Here is a 14,150-nt window from a genome sequence, read left to right on the forward strand (position 1 = left end):
GAGGCCAAATAATTTAAAAATGAAGATGCGCAGGAGACGCTGAAGATGACGCCCAGAGCAGAGAGCGCTCCTCGGGGCACCTCCTGGTGGGCACAGGCGCTGCCTTGGGTACAGAAGGCAGAGCAGAGGAGCTGGGCTGGGGCGGAGACCCGGGGCCTTGCCAGCCTGCGAAGGGTGGAGGAGTGACCCCAGCTGCTCTCTGCAATGAGGGACGCCCGAAGGGCCAAGCTACACAGGGTGGCTCTAAGATGCTCTGTGAATTTCAAGTACTGCTTACATGCAAGTTTCCGTCAGGGTTAGAAAACGGAGAGGAGACGTCAGAGTAGGTGCCCTGCTAACAGGTGGCCTGACTTACGGCCCACTTGGAGGGGTCCTGACAGGTGCAGTTGTGGCACACAGGCGGGCCTGATGGGTCAGACCCGTGTCCGTAGAATGGCAGGGTTACCGTCATGTCTGTCTTTCACTTCAAAGTCTCCAAGAGATTACATTTTAGCAAAATTGGGGGGGTAGTTTGGGGTTTTTATTATGACATGGTTGTAAATAGTTGATAAAGATTCGAGGTAAGCAGCATTAACTCAGGGCATGTGCATCTATATTGTCTATGTGTAGTTATGTCCATATCTGCAACGAGGTGTGGCCTAGCCCCAGGCCTTCCTCACCTAGACCTCGACCTTGACCTGAACCCTGTCCTTGACCCGAGCCTCGACCTTGACCAATGATTAGAACTTTCCAAAGGAATTATGTTGTTTTGGAAGTGACAAGGATGGGTCACCTTTATTGCGCTGTTCTTCAATTTCCACAATATTACAACTCTGGCTTTCAAGAATTTAGAGAAAAGGTGAAGTGATTTGATTTGATGACCATGCTCTTACATCATAGGGGATTTAAGGCATTAGAAGAGACTGAGACAACACATGATCGGAATTCTCTAGTTAACTTGTTTGTTCACTCAGAAAGTGACCATGAATGCACTGTTTGTCGATTCAAAAAGTAATTGTGGGGGCCAGCAGGTGGCATGGTGGTTAAAGCCACTGGACTCCCACGTGGCCGACCGTGGTTATAAACAAAAAGGTCATCATGGAGTCTATGTGATGTCAAGTCCATGACCCTGTGACAGAAATGACGAAGGCCTGCTTTCTGTCGTCAAGAGCTTACACTCCAGCGAATGAGCCCATGGTGGGAGAGAGCTAGAACCCAGGAGTCGGGCTGCTACGTGGTGCTGGGGGGAAGCACTGGGTCCAACTCTGCAGGCAGTGTAGCAGGGGGGCCCTGGGCCACCATGAGGGGCTGAGAAGTCATTCCAGAAACTGGCTGAGTCTTTCCAATTGGATATGCATAGAAGGTGGAAAAGGCATGGGTTGTACAACTAGATGTTGAATTCGCAGCTGGCGCGTAGTGTGTGTTCAGTAAATACTGGCTGAATGAACAAAGGAATGATCAGTGTTTTTAAGTCCGCCCCAGGAAGGCTGCCTGTGGCTAATAAGGGCAGACAGCCTTCTGAGGGTGAGGGTGGTTTGATGGTTCAGGGTACCTGCCTATAGGACTGAAAGGCATGCTGGTTGCTGAAAAGCTATAGTTTTCAGATGCTTTTGGATAAATGGGTAAAAGATCGTGTAAATTTCAGAACTGGGCCTGCCCTGCCAAACGGCTCTGAAGGCTACGCTGAGGAAGCGGGGTCCCGCGTGGCCGACCAGGATTCGAGTCCTGGCCCAGCCACTTGAGAAACTCTGGGGCGTGCACACATGTCCAGGCCTGATGGGGTGGGAGTAGGAGGGAGACAGGGCTGGGTGTGACTGGGCCCTGCCGGGCTGCTTCCTCCCCTCCCTTTCTCTCCTACACTCACCCTCTGGCCTAAAGAAAAAAAGTATAAAACACATAAGCTAAAATCTCACTTAAACTGTAATTTTTCAAAATCTAAGATGTATAGAACCAACTCACTAACGAATCCTGAATTTCTAATTCTTAAATGAGCTTGCTTTGCATCTTAGCAAACCTTGCCGTCAGGGTGGAGGCAGGCGGGCTTCGCGTGCGATCGGCGTGGTCACGTGGGAGGCTGTGTTTTCTCATGTGTTTTCTCTTTGTAAAGTGATGCGTGGTGTCAAATCAAATAGGACAAGTCGTAATGAAAAGCAGCTCACTGCTCTCACCCTGCCCCACGCCTCCTCGCCTTTCCCTCCTACTCCGTAGGTATCTCTCTCTGGTCTTACCACAATCCTTCCCAATAATGACACACGTGTTCTTCTTGATGTTCCAGATCTGCTCATCTGTGTCTTCCCATTGGGAAAGAAACAGATTTCTCTCAACTGCCCATAAGTATTAATGTTCTCCGATCCCCCCTCTCTCCAATAGAGTTTTGCCTTTTGTTGAACACATGCTCGGCGTCTCACTGAAGCCTAGTGACTATTCACTCTGACTGGGGTACACAGGCTGCACGGCTCTTCTCATGCAGAAGTCTGTGGGTGCTGGCCGGCTTCCCCCCTACGGCATCTCTCAGGCCGGCTTCCCACATGTGCACCCTCTCAGATCACCTGTTGGCTCCATTCCTTCTTAGACTCCTCGGGACCGTCTGCAGTCTTTCTTCCTTTCCTCCCTTGCTTAGACACAGTCATCATCACTCCAGAGAAGGGCCTCATGAGAAGGATGCTCTCTGTCTCAGTGTCTTCTTGGCACCAAATGCGTCACTTGCAGCAGGTGGCCGGTGGGTCAGGAATGCTTTTCCCTCCCAGGGGTCGTTCCATTGTCTTTCAGCCTGCACGGCTGCTTTGCAGAGGTCTGGTGTCCTCCTGACTCCTTGTCCTCTGCAGGTGACCAGGTTTGTCCCCACAGGAGGCTTTTGAGAAGCTTGTCGTGTTGTGGTCTCCAGAGCAGGCTCTGGGCCAGGACAGGTGGGCTCAGCCCTGGCTCAGCTCCATCACCTGTGAGCTGCGCTTAACCATCGTGAGCCAGTCTGTCACCTGTAGTGGATTCATCAAAGAATGGGGGGTTAGCCAACACACGCTGTGGAAAGCCTTGGCAGAGCCCCTGGCGGCAGAGACCTCAGCGATGCGCTCCGTTCTCTCCCCAGCCCTGGAACCTCACCGTATTGTGCCTGGCCTCGCACCTCGGCTCACTCACTGCTCTGGACAGTCAGTGGCCCGGGCAATCGGGACGGCCATGCCTGCAGTGCAGACGCCGTGGTCAGTAGCGGTGGTACTGCCCAGCTGACCGTACTTCTCACTCTCCACGTTCCCCGTATGAAAAAGACGCCAGTTCAGGAGGCAGAGGCCCCGAAAGGCCCTGATACCTCTTCACTCCGCGAGGCTGGAGTAGTTTGAAGCAGGAACTGAACTGGCCCCAGCCGAGTCGCAGGGTCCTGGTGAGCCACGGTGCCTGCCCGGGGAAGTACGTTGTGGATGCCGAGCCGCGGCTCAGAGCTGTTTCAGGAGATGGCCTGTCACGGGAAGCCTGCCTTGCTGATTATCCTGCTGGACTGGATTCCCTGCACCCCTCCTCCTTACCTGGCCTGCCCCACCTCACCCCGCGGGTCTCTTCTACTCCTCTGAGAAATAGCTTCCACGTCAGTCTCCACCAGGCTGGAGGGGACAGCAGGGCATGGCAGGGAGGCCAGGTTCACAGGCAGCAGGGCAGTGAGGGAAGTGGACTCCAGTCACCTCTGCCCAAAGCAGGGGGAGACAGGGGGAGGCCTGGAGAGGCACAAGGCAGCCCCAGTCAGCATAAAGGACAGGGCCTGGGGCCGAGCACGATGGTCAGCACCAGCCTTGGAGGCCAGCTCTGCAGGTAAGCCACAGGGTGGTGACCGGGTGCCCCTGGGGTCTCCTCACTGGGGTCACCCCAGAGCAATGTGGAACAGAACAGAAGGTCAGTCATTGAAGACCTGCCAGATGCCTTGTACTTCTTTTTTTTAATTTGCCAGTGGTACATGTGCTCACTGGAGAGAGAGAGAGAGAGAGGAAGCACCCTCCACTTGGGGATGGCCATGCTGCAATCCCTTCTCCTCCATTCTCCTCGTAGGATTTTGGGCACACATGCACACTCCTGTGGAGTCCAGGACTCAAACCACACAGTTGGGCATGTGGGTCCAGCCTCCCTCACCACCACACCACCTTGCCAGTGAAATTGCGAGCAGATGGCTCTACGAGGGCGAGAATGTCTGAGGGCGGCGTTGGACTCGCGCTGAGCCGTGCTGTGCCGTGGCACTCTCGGGGTCCCCGTGCACAGTACGTAGGCCCTTCGTCCTCACTCTCGACGAGGCGCTGGTTCTAATGAGGACCTCCCGGGCTCTAGTGAGAACATGGAGAAACCTCGCCCTCTCCATGCCAGGTGCTGACCCGGCCTCCGCCACATGAAGCGTGTGTCACCGGCTTCGCCCGCTTTTCCTAGCAAAGTGCTGCGGTTGGTAACGGAGGGCCTCCGTGAGGAAGGGAAGGACGTGAGGGCCGTTCTGCCCCGAGTCTCTCCCAGTTCGGAGGACGTGGGAAGGACACGTCCCTGTGTCCGCTGAGCTCGTGAGAAAGTCGGCGGGAGGGTCTGAGGCAACGGGCTGAATGGCGTTTAAAAACGGAGTTAGACCTTGTACCAAATGAAATTCCAGATGTACGCATTAAAGATTTAGGATGTTTTTAAAATAATAATAAAGGGAGGAAGGAAGCAGAAGGAGCCCCGAACAGCCCGTGATGGAATGCAGGTCGGGTATGGAAGCCTGGCTGGGAGAGGAAGGGTGCTCGGCACGGCCCCAGTGAGGCCTCTGCGGAAGAGGCCAGCCTCCAGCCCACCTCGTCTTTGAGAAGTTCACCAGGACATTGACCCTGATGGCGCTTCCCGGTCATTCAGAAATCTGTGTGCACCAGTCGACATGTGTCAGGGCCCGTGCAGATGCTGGGCTGCTCCCAAGAAAGCAGGGTGCTTCCCGTACCCCCAAATCCATGCCCTACGGAGCAGGCAGCCGCACCTGGGAGCACCAGCGGCTCCTCAGACCTTCTGCTGGGCGTCGGACTCACCTGTCGAGCTGTCGGTGAGTCAGGTCACCAGGCGTGTGGCTCCTGTGGACAGGAGGCCGAGCTCAGTGTGCAAGTGCCTGGGAGAAGCTCCCATGGGGAGGGCTCACATGCAGTGATGGGAGTGTAGTGCAGGCCGGGACCAAGGAGGGTCCTAGTCAGGGTGGAGGGGAAGGAAGGCCGCCTTGAGGAAGAGACGTGTCGGCCAAGGCATGCCTGAGAGTCGGGGTTAGCCCTCAGGGTGAGGAAAAGGATTCTGGGGATGGAAAGTCTGCAGGGAGCCGAGGGAGCTCATCTGGGGAAGGGGAAATCACGAATGCTGGGTTTATCCCAAGCGGAGTTCAAGGGTTTTGAGCAGCAGGGGGACAGGATGCGCTTGGTAGTTAAGAATGGCCGTCCTCGATTCCAGCTCCTGGTTTGGGAGTGAAGTCTGTCTTTAGAAAACACGTAATGACATGTACAGGTCAGTGCTAAGAACTTTGCAGTCCGGGATTTGGCCCAGCAGGGAAGACGGAAGTGAAATACTTCCAGGGAAAAGCAATCGTGGGCCCCCCTGCCACGTGGCAGGTAAGGCAGCTGGGTCCCACACGGCACAGTCGCAGACCTGGCGGCTTGGGAAGCACGCCGGGTGCGTGTGTGTGTGTGGCCAAAGCCCTGAAAGGAGGAGAGAAAAGGGATGCGGTGTGAATGTTCTCCCTCGGGAGTGCTCTCACGCTTCCTCTCACTGGCAAATTCAAAAACAGAAAGGAAAAAGCCATTGTCTGCCAAAGGGGATGCGTTCCTCCCAGCTGCTGAGTCTGCCCGGGCTCCCCAAGGGTATTCAGGGCGGCCTGCTCTGAGCTGTGGACGTGGGTGGCCCGCACAGCAGGCAGCCCTGTGCCCGGGCAGCTGTAACCATCATTCAAGATGTGAGCTGGAAATATCATCTTCCTAAAGACAAAACATCCTGAGAATTCCTGATTAACTGTTAATTAGCAAGAAGGACTTATTTTAGTAGTATAAGCATCTGAATAAAACACATCCTGAAACGCTCTTAAGAAAATTTAAAGCTTTCGACTATAATGAGTCACACATAGACTTGTAAATGGCGTAATTAGTCTGGTTCTTTTTCTCAAGGGTCTAATATTCCAGGGGAGAGAGAAACAATAGCGCTGAAGCAATGTCTGTTTAGGGCTCTGCATATTCAGGACATGACAGAAAGGCAGTCATAAAACATCACTGCAAAGGTCTTCTTCTTTCTTCGTGTGCATACTGAGACAACTTGGAGCCGAGGTAACCATTTGTGTCCTGCCTGGTCTTGGCAAGCTTTCGTTCTGAGCGTTCAGGGCTGCCCCACAGGAGAGAACGCGTTTCCTCTGAGAGCCCGGAATCCGGGCCGCTGCTCGGTGCCGCCCCTCCTCCGTCACTGTTGTGTATCCGTGCATCGGGCCATCGCCCTCTGCCTCCAGCCGGGAGTGTTCGATGCTGGTTCCGTGTTTCACGAGATGTTCTCTTTAGGTAGAGAGTAAAGCATTTCATTGGAGTAAACGACTGCAGTTGGCAGAAGATCTAGGACAGATACGAATGAAATTGAAGTCAGTTTCTGCCGGTGTGCAGGGTCAGCAGGACCTGAGTCAGAGTGCAGAGCTGGTGGTCGCGGGGGCTCGCTCTCTACCCTGTCCTCCAGAGAGCTCTTAAACTCCCCACACTGCCCCCACATGGGCCGAGCCTCGCTGTCGCACTGAACACCCCACGGGATGCTGCGCGTTGGGCTGAATCTTTGCTGGAAGTGTTCCCTCGACTGCACAGAGCACACGGGTGAGCGTTTGCTGTCCTCTCAGCCAGCGTCTGGTCTAGAGAGTCAGGATGAATCTGCAGGAGGCTTGCGGTGGCTTCTCTGTGACACTTCCATGTCAGGGGCGTGGCTTCCTGTCCAGCAGCAACGCGGTTGTGAAGGGGGAGCGAAGGAGGCCCATTGTACGGGTCAGCCTGGTCTCCTAGGCCTTTGCCGCCGTCCTAAGTTCTGCTAACACAGCAGCGAAGGTCTTGTAACTGTGGGAGGAACTGGCTTTCAGTTCTTTGGAAGCGCTCCTCTCCCCAGATGCCCTCCTCCAGCTCTTTTGCGGCCTCCATCTGTGCTGCTTCTGACTAGAGACTGGCTGTCATCTCTCCAGCCTTCCCCACCCCGTGATCACAGCTGTGGGCCTGGCCCCAGATACCCGTCCTAGATCGGAGGTTAATGGCGCTTACCGAGCTCGTCCCCTAAACTGGACGTCTCCGTCACATGGCCGAAACTGTGGCTGCCATGTCACTCCCCCAGGTAGCCAGGCCACGGGAGTCTCATGGAGTCAGTCGCTGCACTCCGCCATCTGGAAAAGCGTGGGTGGCAAATTCAGAGCTCATTAGGGGTTTCTGTTCCATTTGAAATTCTCTGATGTGTGTGTTTCTGGGATGGGAAAACCGAAATTCCAGTGGAAATCCCGTTTTTGTTATTGTGATCCGCAGTAAGTCCTTGTACACTGCAATGGGATTATGCCCCTCCATTCAAATCGGTCTTATCTCCACTTGCTGGAAAATATCATTTTCTAAAAGTAACTGTGACCAACTTTGGAATGTCTGGCTCTCACTCCCCCACCCACGAGGCGCCCGGCTGGTCACAGCACTGAGCTGCGCGGGCCTTCCTTTTAATTCAGGTGTGTTTGTCACAGCACTGTGATGAGGCTGGCTTGTATTCCTCCTCATTTACGTTTTCTGCAGGAAGCTAGCCAAGGGTGTCATCTCTCTCTGCATCAGTGACAAATGTTACTAGAACTCTGTAAACGTATTTTATAAGCAGGTCGAATCGCATTTGATGTGATGGCCTCAATCTGGCATTGTTGGTCTCCTATAAATTGAGAAATCAGAAAAAAAAACTTGCATATAGGGAAACTAACTATAACCGATTGTACTTTAGGAGAGGTTAAAATAGCACATGCTTATTTTGCTGTTAGAGATCACTTGTTTTACAATCAAAAAGGAACTGTTTTTGTTTTTCTTTAAAAACAGCAACTACATCAACAAAAAACCCTCTTTATTCAATTTAATGATCCAGAATTCTCCCATCCACTAAAAATAAGAAGACAGTAAACATTTACCGAACCCCAGCTCTATGGCAGGTATTCTGCAGGTGCTTCCAGCACTGAGCAGACTGAGATGCAGTACCTGCCCTGGACGTGCAGTCTGGTGGGAAGGTCAGTATTTAAGAGCATCACTCCTGTGCTCCGTACTGTAACAGAGGCGTACCTTGCAGAACGCCGTGCTCAGAGGCGGCGTGCTGGGGCACACTTCCCTGAAAGGAGCCGTGGTCTGTACAGAGGATCTGGCACCTGGTGGGTGCTGGACGCACAGTGCAGTGCTGGAGATACCAAGGGGGGCAGCTGGGGGGCCTGCCTGGGAGCAGGCAGAAAGGGGATGCAGTGCATTGTTTATACAGAGTTTAAAAACAGGGAAGATGGCGCCCTGCAGTCCGGAGCGGCTCCCCAACGGGGTTGAGGTTCGATGTGGGAGACCCGCAGAATGACAGCCCTGCCTGGCTGACAAGTGGGCTGCCCTTGGGCACCTCGGTGTTCCTGTGGCTCTACCTCATCAAACATCACAGTGAAGACGCTTTAGAACATTAAAGAAATGGGTCGGAGTGAACTTCTGAACTGCAAACAGCATACGTCACGGAGTGGTTATAGCAGCTCCTCTGGATTCACCGATCTGTTGACTTGTACATCTGAAAGAAAAAGTTATTTGTGAATTATATCAAGTTAGCATTGTATTTGCATCCTGACATTAAAAAACGAAAGTACGCGTGTGTTCTTCAGGTAACCCATAATCCTCTGGTAAAAAAGCCGGCTGAAAGGCACATTATGTGCATGTCAGTATAGGAGGTACCATCTAATGGCAGGGCCAGTGATAAAGACACACTGGTTAAAGACTGCATAAAAACTTGTTCTGGGGGAACCAGCAGTTAGCCTAATGGCTATGTCGCTGGACTCCCACGTAGTCGACCGCGGTTCACATCCCAGACCCGGTGGCTTAAAACTCACCCCGGGCGCGTGTGCGTGTGTGCCCAAGATCCCGAGAGGAGAATGGAGGAGAAGGGATTGCGGCATGACCATCCCCCCTGGGGGGTGATTTCTCACTTTCTGTCTCTCTGTCTCTCTCTGTCTGTCTGGCAAGTGCAAGAGCCCTAAAGCAAAAATCTCTCAAAAAAAAAAAAAAAAACTTGTTTTGGAAATAGACTTTTTTAAAAAAGAGTTTAAAAAATAATAAAGCCAGTTAAAGGTTACCCTTCTACTCCCACTATGTGCTGACAACTCTGAACAGTGTCAGTGGCCACTCCTCCCGTCAGAACTGGAGCCTGGGCAGCCACTGGCAGTGACTGCTCTGGGGCAGAGAGGGCCTGGGAAGGAGTCCTGAACTCTCCAGAAGGCACAGTGCTAGTTCCTGCAACAAGACTAGGAGTTTCCCAAGCAGAAAAGACCAGAAGGCAGCCTAGGAGAGCCCCAAGCACACGCACCTTACATGGAGCGACGGTCGGCGTGTGCAGGGAACAGGCTGTTTGCACTAAGTGGTGGCAGTCCGTCAGGTACTGTCCTGCAGCATGCCCAACGAGCAGCGGTCGGCGTGTGCAGGGAACAGGCTGTTTGCACTAAGTGGCGGCAGTCCGTCTGGTACTGCAGTGGACCCTGCGCGTGGAGCCCTGTCCTACAGCATCCCTAACACTCAGTCCCACTCGTCCATATCTAACAGTGCAAGGTCTTACCGGGCAGCATGAGGGAGCGGCCGTGGTCTCTCTCAGGTGCAGCACCAAAGGCCCCAGAAGGAGAAGGAGAGAGAACTTGTGACATGGTAAGATTATGTATTTCTTTTCTATGAAAGTCCCTATTAAGCAAGTGAGAAGAAACCGTCAAAGGGGAGATTTTCTCTAACCGTACTGACTAAAGACACCTGAACTCTCCTACACTGCTGGTGGGAATGTAAATTGGTCCAGCCACTGTGGAGAACAATATGGAGATTCCTCAAAGGTTTACAAGTAGAACTATCCTATGGTCCAGCAATCCTACTCCCGGGTATCTATCCAAAGCACAGGAGAACGCTTAGTCAGAAAAGTGCTTGAACATCGATGTTTATTGTGACATTATTCACAATTGCTAAGACAGGAAAACAACCCTAATATCCATGAACAGAAGAATGGATTGAAAAAGCGTGGCACATATACTCCGTGGAATACTACTCGGCCATAAAAAAACAGCAAGACCCTGGCTTTTGATAGAAAGTAGACAAATATGGAAGATTTACTGTTGAGAGAAGCAAGCCAGGCTATGAAGGAGAGACCTTGTATGTCTGCACTTGCTATATACCGAGTGTTCGCACTCTATGGCTGAAACGCAAAGATTAGAGAACACAGAAGAATTGGAAATGCTTGTGGATACTGGAGATGGTGTGGGGAAAGGTGGGAGAAGGAGGAGAGTCTGAGGAAAGACATTAAGGAGAAAAATAGAGAGGCAAGACATTTGTGGAGACGGAAATGGATTATTACCTGTTGATGATAATGTGTATAGTATCCCAGCTGGACTAGTGAGAGATCTATTCATGCTGGAAAATTCACTTTACAATTTAAGTGATGTATAGTGATTGAATGTGTAAAATAAATTTAAATAAAATACAATAAACTTTAAAAAAGACTCACACGGACACATAAAGGACTCCTCAAACTCGGGAAGCAAGGCTCGTGACCCTGTAGGGAAGAGCCGACAGCAGACTGCGGAGCCACTGAGCGGGGTGTCTGTGCACGGCCGGTGAGCCTGGGAGGGGCTGCTCGGACAGCTAGTCCTCAGGGGATGCAAGATACCACCACTACGCAGTACCTCTCTGCACCTGCCCACATGGTCACCATGAAGAAGAGGGAACCTTTGGCAGGGACGTGGAACAGATGGAAAGAATTTCTTCACCATGCCCAGGGAGTATAAACTGGCACGAGAACTTTGGAACATGGTTTGGCCATACCTCCTTGAAGCTTCGTGCACATACATCGAAAGCCGAGTAATTCCACACCCAGTGTGCGCTGCTCAGAAAGGTACATGGGTTTACCCAAAAGTGTGTGCAAATAAGTGCAGAGCTACAAACACCCTCGAAGCTCAGAGGGCAACTCTGAACAAGCTTATTCTTGTCTGTGTAAAATCCTTGGCGAGTTGATCCAAAGGTTTTTCCCAGTGATGGTCCCTGGCAGAGAGGAGGGCCATAGTGAGCTGGCACCAGGCTTCTTCTGTCATGTGGGTCTGTCACAGTGTGGCCTCTGGGTTGTCCTTGGATCCTGACACCCTTGAGCAGCAGAGGGGAAGAGGAAACATGGAGGGTCCTCGCTCAGTGCTCCACCACCTCGGCGGAAACAGCGCAGGAGTGTCTGCTCTCGTCTGCTGGCCAGAGTGGGTGACGTGGCTCTCCTGTCTGCGGGAAGTGACCGGGAGATGTAGTCCCAGTGTGTGCACTCCTCACATCAGCTCTGCGCTAAGGAAGCTTGCGGCTTCGGAGAGCAGCTAAATAGAGTTGTCCGCCCCTGGTTTTCTTAGAATTAGAACGAAAAGCTGCCGGACACTTTGCAGTCGGAGTTGTGATGAAATCTGGTTGGCAAGGGCGTTAAAGGAAGAAAGAACACCAGTTTTATGGAATTTTGCTAGTCTGGGTAAGAAACGAGGTGACGTGGACCACAGTGGTGGCCACAGAAGAGAGACGTGGTTGGACTTGGGATCGACTTTGACGCTGAAGCCAGTAAGATGTGCTTATAGGCCGCACACGGGAGGTGTGCAAGAAAGAGTAGGAAAGGGATTTTGTCCTGCAAAACTGAGTGACTGGGTGGTGCTGTGGCCGGGTGGTGCCGCTCAGTGAGATGGTGCCCCTGGTTCTCGGTGCGTGGCCTTGTGGCCTCCGTCATGCCTCCATGGGCGTCCTACTGTGCATCGTGACCCCCATGGACCCCCATGCTCTGCTCACCTCTGTTCTTGTAGTGACCTTCATGGTCCTCCCCCCGCCCCCAGCGTGCAGTTACCTCTGTATCACACTGATTGTTCACTGTCCCCAGGCGGCTCCGTGAGGGCAGGACTTTGTGCTCGGCAGGAATGGTCCCACGTGGCTCCACGGGCGTCCAGCACTTGCTCAGCATTCAGTCGTGATCTGTGGACTGGCCCACTCACGAGCAGCAGGGAGAAGCAGGCTCAGGGGGGAGGACGGAATGAAGACCTTCGCTCAAGGTGTTCACTGCACGCTCAGGAGATACTGCTAGGCAGCTGGATGCAGTGACTTGGTGTCCAGGAAGAGGCTGTGGAGAGACGTACTTCTAGTAGCCGTCGGCTATGGATGACTTAAAGCAAGGACCTCATACGGTCACGTGGGCGTTACAGGAAGGACGGAGCGAGGAGCCGGGTCGAGCGCCGCCAGGAGACAGTGAGATGGGCACTGGGCTGACCAGGCATAGCTACGTGGAGGTCGCGGCGACCTTAATGACCTTTCATGGCTGGGCTTCAATGACACTCTGACTGGAGCAAACTCAGGAGAGCAAGGAGGCAGGGTGGTGGAGACACGGACGTGGACAACATGTTTTTGAGAAATCATTACAAAGAGGAGCCAAGGAATGGAACAACGCTCAGGAAATAACCAGCATCTAGAAGGGCATACAGGATTGAGAAAAAGTACGTGGTTTTGTTTGTTTACTCATTTATTTATTTTTCGGATAGACAATATAGCATGTTTGTATGCTGATGAGAAAAAGGACATGCAGGGGAGTGGGGACAGTTGCAAGAGAAAAGCCCTAGGCGGGTGAGGGGAGGGAGACGCCGTGCACACAGACGGCGGGCTTGGAGAGTTTTCCCGGATACAAGACAGCGCTAATTTTCAGACGAAGGAGATGAAGGGTCCGAGCGCTGCAGGAAAGAACAGGAGGTGCATCCCAGCAGGCGCCGCTTCCCAGCCTCACTGCACGGGGAAGCGCCAGTGTTCGGAGAGCAGCTCAACTGAGTCGTGGGGGACAGACAGACAGACAGAGGCGCCTGGGCAGAGCATGAGCCCATGGGCCTGCAGGGCTCACCCTGGGCACGGGGACCCCCAGGGTGCTCCTCAGGTGCGAGTGCCCAGTGCCGTTCGTAGGCTTGTCCCTGCATGGACTGCCCTTCTGGGCCCAGCTGCAGAGTTTGGGTTCGGGACATCCAGCATGGGGCTTGAGAACCGGCGTTTTACACGCGTTCCCTGGGGTGCTGATGCTGTGGGCCCACCTCTCAAAGTGTGGCCCACGGTCCACCGTACCCACCGCACCCTTGAGCATGTTAGAGATGCCGGTGCCCAGCCCACTCCAGACCTCTCGGGTGAGAGTGTGTGTTTTCACGGGATTTACTTGTGTGTTAAAGTTTGTGGATCCCAGTCCAGGACAGAGTGCTTGGCCTTGGCCCAGTGACTCCAGCACACCACTGGTGAGAAGAGCAGATTTAGGGTGGCTCTGAGGTGTAAGCCCACGTGGCTAAGGGAATGCAAATGCCAACAGCATTAAAATGCATGAAGCAGGCCAGCAAGTGTTATGGTGGTTAAAGCGGCTGGATCCCACACAGCCCGCTGTGGGGTTTGTGTCCCAGACCTAGCAGCTTTAAAAACTTGCTGGGAGTGTGTGCATGTGTGCTTAAGTCCCCAAAGGAGGGAGAAGTGGAGGAGGAGGGATTGCGGCATGACTTTCCCCATGGGGGTGGTTCTCACTTTACGTATGTGTGTGCGTGCGCGTGTGTGCATGTGTGTATGTGCGCATGCGTGTGTGTGTGTGTCTTGTGAGCACATGCGCCATCTAGCAAATTAAAAAAAGAAAGAAAGAAAGAATGAGGCAGAGGACCCGGAGGTGGAGGCAGCCCAGCCCTTGGCGTGGTGTGGGATGCCTGGCGGTTCTGCGGGACAGCGGGTGACGCTCGCCAATTGAGGGTCGGGATCTGCACCCCGGGGAGTGGTGAGAGGCTGAGTACAGAGCTGAGTGTCATTTGCGTGGATGGAATAATTAGAGTGCTGGGTCTAGGACATCAGCTCACGGAAGTGTGGAAAATAACCGAGAGCAAAGGACAAGAAGACCAGGGTGGGAGAAGAGGAGCCTGGAAAGCAGATGGGAGGGGAGGGGAGGGG

At 53.2% G+C, this 14,150-nt stretch overlaps 1 protein-coding gene across 1 annotated transcript in view; it reads left to right on the top strand.

Moving 5' to 3' along the window:
• PCNX2 (pecanex 2) overlaps window positions 1-14,150 on the top strand; it is a 215,259-nt gene that overhangs the window by 87,539 nt on the left and 113,570 nt on the right. The window lies entirely within an intron of this gene.

Source organism: Tupaia chinensis, unplaced genomic scaffold (genome assembly GCF_000334495.1).
Source record: "Tupaia chinensis unplaced genomic scaffold, TupChi_1.0 Scaffold000161_1, whole genome shotgun sequence".
Lineage (NCBI taxonomy): Eukaryota > Metazoa > Chordata > Mammalia > Scandentia > Tupaiidae > Tupaia > Tupaia belangeri.